The sequence below is a fragment of the Pogona vitticeps genome, chromosome 2 (assembly GCF_051106095.1).
Source record: "Pogona vitticeps strain Pit_001003342236 chromosome 2, PviZW2.1, whole genome shotgun sequence".
Lineage (NCBI taxonomy): Eukaryota > Metazoa > Chordata > Lepidosauria > Squamata > Agamidae > Pogona > Pogona vitticeps.
In genome coordinates, this window is record NC_135784.1 from 164,268,002 (window position 1) to 164,275,429 (window position 7,428).

Below are 7,428 nucleotides of genomic sequence, written 5' to 3' on the forward strand. Positions count from 1 at the left end.
CTTTCTTTCTGACTCTAGATCCCAGAATCCTTCAGTCTGAAAGTTCCACCTGCCACACCCACACCCAAATTGAGCTCACCTGGATAAAGGCCAGGCTTGAAGGCTTCATGGCCTAGGACAGGCCAAGCTCCAGCCTAGCTTCCTGTTAGAAAAGGAAGGTATCCCAGGGCTTGCTGGTGGTTCCTTCCAGCCCAGACTTTATCCCAGTGAGCACAACTAAGGTGTGGGTCTCACAGCTAGAACTCTCAGAATGCAGAAGTCAGTGATTTGGAGTCCCCCCCCCCCCAAAAAAAAAACCCTGAATGGTACATCCCTAATTGCTGTTGAGTTTCTGTTTGATAATTGTGCTAATGATTTGGCTTTTGATAATTGGCGTTCAGGGCCAACTTGCCATTTGGCAAATGAAATGGCCCTTTTAGCAAATGGGTTGGCTGATGAAAGGTCTCTAGTCCTTATTGATACAAAGACAACCTTGAAACCTTGAAAGTACAGTGGTGCCCCGCATAGCGACGATAATCCGTTCTGAAAAAAATCGTCACTATGTGGATTCGTAGCTATGCGGGGCAAAAAAGCCCATAGGAATGCATTGAAACACGTTTTCTTTCCTTGTTGCCACTAAAGAAATCTGTTAGCTATTGTAATGTGTGCATTTAATCCTCTGTGCAGATGGGAATATGCTTTAGGACAGATTTCTGAAACGACCAGTGGTCATAACATTTGTAATTACCTGGACTGAAGGAGACCATGCCTGCCTGACAGATTCCAGATTCTGCCTTGTGGCTTTTCCAGTTGCCACCAAATGCCTCTCTTTCTCTCTCTTGCATGAAAAGTGAAAGGCTAAAATATGTACCAGTAACTCCTGTCCATAGGGTGCCACAGTCATACAGTGAAGTAGCCATTTCCACAGCGATGGTCAGTGGTGGCTGGATTGTCAGCAAGTGTCCTCTGAATTGGCTGTCCTTGGACTGAAGGTGCTGCCCACAACTCTAGATATGTTACCGGAGCTAGGGAGAGGATTTCTATGACATGTTGTATTTTTTCCTGCAGCCTCTGTTTGAACTGAGTTTGGATGTCTTTCTGAGTAATCTGGTGAGAAAGGCCAGATTACTCATAAATATGTTTAAACCTGCTTGCGGGTTCAAGTAGAGGTTGCAGAGAAAGTGTGAAATGTCAGAAATCCTCCCCCTATCTTTTTGCATGGCAGGAGTTTTGTTTCAAAGACACTTAGTGTTCACATAAGGTTATACCTGTGCCAGATAATAGATTTTAATAATTGTATTCCAGGAGAAGCTGAATTCTAGGAAATATTAAACTTAATACATTCTTTCATCTTGATGGCCAGAAATCCCGTTGGGATGATGGCAAGTGGAAGGTTGGTCATGCAAGGGGGCTGCACTAATTTGCAGCCTTGCCTCTTTGTGCTCTGTTGTGCCATCACGGTGCATCAGTCACACAACAGGTGGGCTGCAGCAGGTGGAAACGACTTGCACAGCTAAGTTATGGGATACAGCAGAACGGGACACACTTATCAGAAGCACTACAGGAACAACCAAGAGACTATGTAACACAGCTGTTCTTGAAAGCATGGCAGGTGTTCAGCAACCTTGGTTTTATGAGATACAGTGGTGCCTTGCTTAACGAGCGCCTCGGTTAACGACGAATCCGCATAGCAAAAGCGATCGCAACACGATGTTTCTAATGGCAAAAAATCACTTTGCAATGATCGGTAAGCGTTTCGCTTACCGATTTTCGCATAGCAATGTGTTTTTTTAACAGCTGATCGGTGGTTCCAAAATGGCTGCCGGGTAAAGGAAATGGTCGCCCGCTGTATTTTCGCGCCCTTTCCTCGCTTATCGGGCAGCGAAAATGGCGGCCGCATGGAGGATCTTCGCATTAAGGTGAGTTTTTTTGCCCATAGGAACGCATTAAACATGTTTTAATGCATTCCTATGGGCTTTTTTGCCCCGCATAGCAACGAATCCACATAGCGACGATTTTTTTCAGAACAGATTATCGGCGCTATGCGGGGCACCATTGTACTTTCAAGGTTGTCTTTGTATCAATAAGGACTAGAAACCTTTAAAAAAAAAAAAAGAACAGTGAAGTTTCCTCACGCTACTGAACATCTGTAGAACCAGTATAGAGCTGCAAATGATGCCCTTGTTCTTTCAATATGCCTTCAGATGATGAGGGATCTTATCATTTGAAGGAGATGACTCATTGTCAGACGGTAAGGCAAAGCAGTAAGCTATGCGCGTGCACGCCTATATGAGCGCTCCCGGCGGCTAAATTCCTGCATGAGCTAAACCTGAGTCACCCTTTTCCTTGCCCCTCTACTGCAGCCTGTTGCATTTGCCCATGGCACAGGCTGCTTACCCAAGGTTATTGTAAGATCTTTACATCTGGGTGTGAATTCTTGCTTTGTATCAGAATGCCCAGTGTGGCAAGTTTGGTAATTCCTAGGATGCAGAGGGGCTCTGCTGGCTAGGAGTGAGAAAACATCTGGCTCAGGAGGAGGAGCTCCCTCCCCTACAGGCCAGGCATGAGAATGTAGAGATGTCTCAGGCTGATTAATAGAGGAACTAAAAGGAGGTTGTCTGAAATTAATTTGTCAAGGAAAATCCCCTTTCTTATTCCCACAACTGGACCAGACTAGATGTGGGGGAATTTTGTGCTCCTATTGCCCATTGTCCCAGAGAGCGAGCCAAAATGGATGCTACATGCATTCTGGCTCATCCCATATTAGTCTGGTTTTTATCTCAAAGAAGCAACAGCAAAATCTTTTAGAAAACTGAAAGAGGGTAGGGAAGATGACAGCGTTCCCCTGTTGTCATTCTCCAGCTGCCAGTTCAGTCAAGCGGATGCATTAGCCAGCTTTCTGGAGGAATACAAATGGATACAGAGGGCTGTATGCCATGCCTGCTGAATATGACGGTTCTTTCGATAAACAGAGAACCTCATGTAATATCAGTTATACGGGTTTTTTGACTGCCTCCCTATTTGCCAAACAATGGCATTGTCCTGCACTAGATACACCTAAAAGGAAGGAAACAAAATGTAGCTGCCTCTCCCCCACACACACACACACACAATGGACCATACTTCTCTTGTGAACAGGCCGTGGCTCCCCATTTGGCTGATGTGGCTTTTGTGTACTTGTTTACTACTATTCGGGTGACAGGGTTGTAGAAAGCCTACATAGGCAGTCCAGTAATTCCACATAGATTCTGCAACAAAATGTGATTCAGGGGGAGTAAGTGAACTGCTGGGTAGATCAGTGGTTGAGGTCTCTGGCTGCAGAGTTTGGGAGTTCGATTCCCCACTGGGCCTCCTTGACAGGAACTGGACTCGATGATCCAGAGGGTCTCTTCCAGCTCTGCAGTTCTAAAATTATTATTATAGTATTATATAAAAGATCTTCCTCCTTGTATGTGAATATTATAACATTTGCATTCTGCCTCCCCAGCTGAAAATAATTGCCCAACATATTTAAACATGGCCCAACTTTCATTTTTTTTAACCAGTTTTAAAAAACAAACAACTACTAGAAGATAAGAATATGTATTTATTTATTTATTTACAGTATTTGACTTTTATACCCCCATCTGGCTGTCAAGGCCACTCTGGGCGATTTAAACCATTAAACAATGTGTCATTGAACAACAGTTAAAACAGAAAGCATAATGGTATAATATCAAAATTAAACACAGACATGGCAACAACATTTAACTAATATGAAAAAAGACTGATGTTTGATTTAAAGAAAAAAAAAGACCTTTTAAAAAGCAGAGCCATGAGGATGTTGCCAATGTGCACTTTATCCTTCTGGCTGCAGACTGAGCAGGTAGGTATGCAGGTCACAGGGTCACCATCTCCCCCACTCCAGCCATTTAAAAAAAAAGAAATCAATAATCACGACTAAAATAGCATCTCTACAAATAAATCAGCATGTGCTAAATATATGTAAACATGTGATGTATTTCATTTCTTCATTTTCTTGGCAATTTGCAAATTAGCCCGATTAAATCCTGCACCTTCAAATAATCATGGGAGGCTGATGAAGATCCATGTGATTGGTATGTAATCCACTGGCTGAGGGAAGTGAGTAGGTCTTTGATCCTGGGGGAATGCCGAAAACTACAGAATGTGGCAATTGATATAAAAATCCTACTTCCTGACCAGGTCACATATTTTTTAAGCAAGTTTTCTAGCCGTTACTACAGCAGATAAACAAGGAGGTTGGGAAATGGAATGAAGCAATGGTGAACAAGTCACATTTCCATGCGGTTTCCTAATTGATGTCATTCATTCATTCATTTCTAGTGATGATACTCAACTTTGTTGCCCATCGCTAACAATGGATTCTCCCAAATAACATCTGCTGATGAAAGAGAATGCATGTGAAACAAAGAAAGGGGTACGTCCTCTTCCCCACAGCTTCCTTGCATGCTGTCAACATCTGGTGGGGAATGTCACCCAGTATAAGACAGATCATAATTACTAATATTAGTTTAAATAAAGCATTATTTTTAGACCACTAACTAGCAAATGAAGCAGCTCCAGAGCTAATGAAGTGGTTGGGTCAAAGCCAAAAGGACACTCAGTGGTGGATGTCCCTGGAAATGAAATGAAAGTCCAATGCTGCAAAGAAAAATACTGCATAGGAACCTGGAATGTAAGATCTATGAACCTTGGTAAGCTGGATGTGGTCAAACAGGAGATGGCAAGATTAACATTGACATCCTGGGCATCAGTGAACTAAAATGGATGGGAATGGGCAAATTCAATTCAGACGATTATCATATCTATTATTGTGGGCAAGAAGCCCGTAGAAGAAATGGAGTAGCCCTCATAGTCAATAAAAGAGTGGGAAAAGCTGTATTGGGATACAATCTCAAAAATGATAGAATGATTTCAATACGACTCCAAGGCAGACCTTTCAACATCACAATAATCCATGTTTATGCATCAACCACCCATGCTGAAGAGGCTGAAATTGACCAATTCTATGAAGATTTACAACACCTTCTAAAACTGCACCAAAGAAAGATGTTCTCATTATCGGGGACTGGAATGCTAAAGTAGGGAGTCGAGATAAAAGGAACGACAGGTAAGTTTGGCCCTGGAGTTCAAAATGAAGCAGGGCAATGGCTAATAGAGTTTTGTCAAGAGAATAAGCTGGTCATCACAAACACTCTTTTCCAACAACACAAGAGGCAACTCTACACATGGACATCATCAGATGGGCAATGCTGAAATCAAATTGATTATGTTCTCTGCAGCCAAAGATAGAGAAGCTCTATACAGTCAGCAAAAACAAGACCTGGAGCTGATTGTGGCTCTGATCATCAGCTTCTTATAGCAAATCTCAAACTTAAACTGAAGAAAGTAGGAAAACCACTGGGCTAGTCAGGTATAATTTAAACCAAATCCCTTATGAATACACAGTGGAAAGGAAGAACAGATTGAAGAAACTTGATTTGGTGGACAGTGTGCCTGAAGAACTATGGATGGAGGCTCGTAACACTGTACAGGAGGCAGCAACAAAAACCATCCCAAAGAAAAGGAAATGCAAGAAAGCAAAGTGGCTGTCCAACGAGGCCTTACAAATAGCAGAGAAGAGAAGGGAAGCAAAATGCAAGGGAAATAGGGAAAGTTACAGAAAATTGAATGCAGACTTCCAAAGAATAGCAAGGAGAGACAAGAGGGCCTTCTTAAATGAACAATGAAAAGAAATAGAGGGAAAAAAATAGAAAGGAAAAAGTCAGAGATCTGTTCAAGAAAATTGGAGATATTAAAGGAACATTTTGTGCAAAAAATGGATATGATAAAGGACAAAAATGGGAGGGACCTAACAGAAGCAGAAGACATCAAGAAGAGGTGGCAAGAATACACAGAGGAATTATACCAAAAAGATCTGGATGGCCCGGACAACCTAGATACTGTGGTTGCTGACCTTGAGCCAGACATCCTGGAGCGTGAAGTCAAGTGGGCCTTAGAAAGCATGGCTATCAACAAGACCAGTGGAGGTGATGGCATTCCAGTTGAACTATTTAAAGTCTTAAAAGATGTGTTACACTCAATATGCCAACAAGTTTGGAAAACTCAGCAGTGGCCAGAGGATTGGAAAAGATCAGTCTACATCCCAATCCCAAAGAAGGGCAGTGCCAAAGAATGCTCCAACTACTGTACAGTTTCACTCATTTCACAGACTAGCAAGTTTATGTGGATTGAGAACTCCCAAAAGTACAAGCTGGATTTCAAAGGGGAAGACGAACTAAATAAGATTGCCAGACGAACTAAATTAAGATTGCCAGAAGACATAACAATAATCTCAGATAGGCAGATGATACCACTCTGATGGCAGAAAATGAGGAGGAATTAAAGAACCTCGTAATGAGGGTGAAAGAGGAGAGTGCAAAAAATGGTCTGAAGTGCAACATCAAAAAATCTAAGATTATGGCCACATCACCTCCTGGGAAATAGAAGGGGAAGATATGGAGGCAGTGACAGATTTTATTTTCTTGGGCTCTATGATCACTGCAGATGGTGACAGCAGCCACAAAATTAAAAGACACCTGCTTCTTGGGAGGAAAGTGATGACAAACCTAGACAGCATCTTAAAAAGCAGAGACACCAACTTGCCGGCAAAGGTGCACATAGGCAAAGCTGTGGTTTTTCCAGTAGTGTTGTATGGAAGTGAGAGCTGGATCATAAAGAAGGCTGACAGCCAAAAAATTGATGCTTTTGAATTGTGGTGCTGGAGGAGACTCTTGAGAGTTCCCTGGACTGCAAGGAGATCCATTCTAGGAAGGAAATCTACTCTGAGTGCTCACTGGAAGGACAGATCCTGAAGCTGAGGCTCCAATACTTTGGCCATCTCATGAGAAGAGAAGGCTCTGGAAAAGATCCTGATGTTGGGAAATTGTGAAGGCAAAAGGACAAGGGGACGACAGAGGATGAGATGGTTGGACAGTGTCATCGAAGTTACCAACATGAATTTGACCCAGTGGAAGACAGGAGGGCCTGGTGTGCTCTGGTCCATGGGGTCATGAAGAGTGGGACACGACTTAATGACTAAACAACAACAACAACAACAACAATCTAGGAAATATTTAGCACTGATCAAGCATGACAAACATCTAATGGGATATTCAGGTTTTATTCTAAATTTGTTTCTGGCCCTCCTTACCCCCATGAGAAAGGATGGAAACTAATGCATTTATTTTGTATTTGTAATTTTGTAAATCTGGAAACCCCAGATTTCTTAAAGCACCCAGTGTCTGTGAGGAAAAGAAAACAAAAACCTAATACATACATAGTCAACTCTATTTAATACCATTCTCTTTTCCATGATGCAACTACGTTTACTGGGCCAATAAGGCCCAGGTGATTTATGACCTTATCCTGGAAGAGGACGCAGACCTG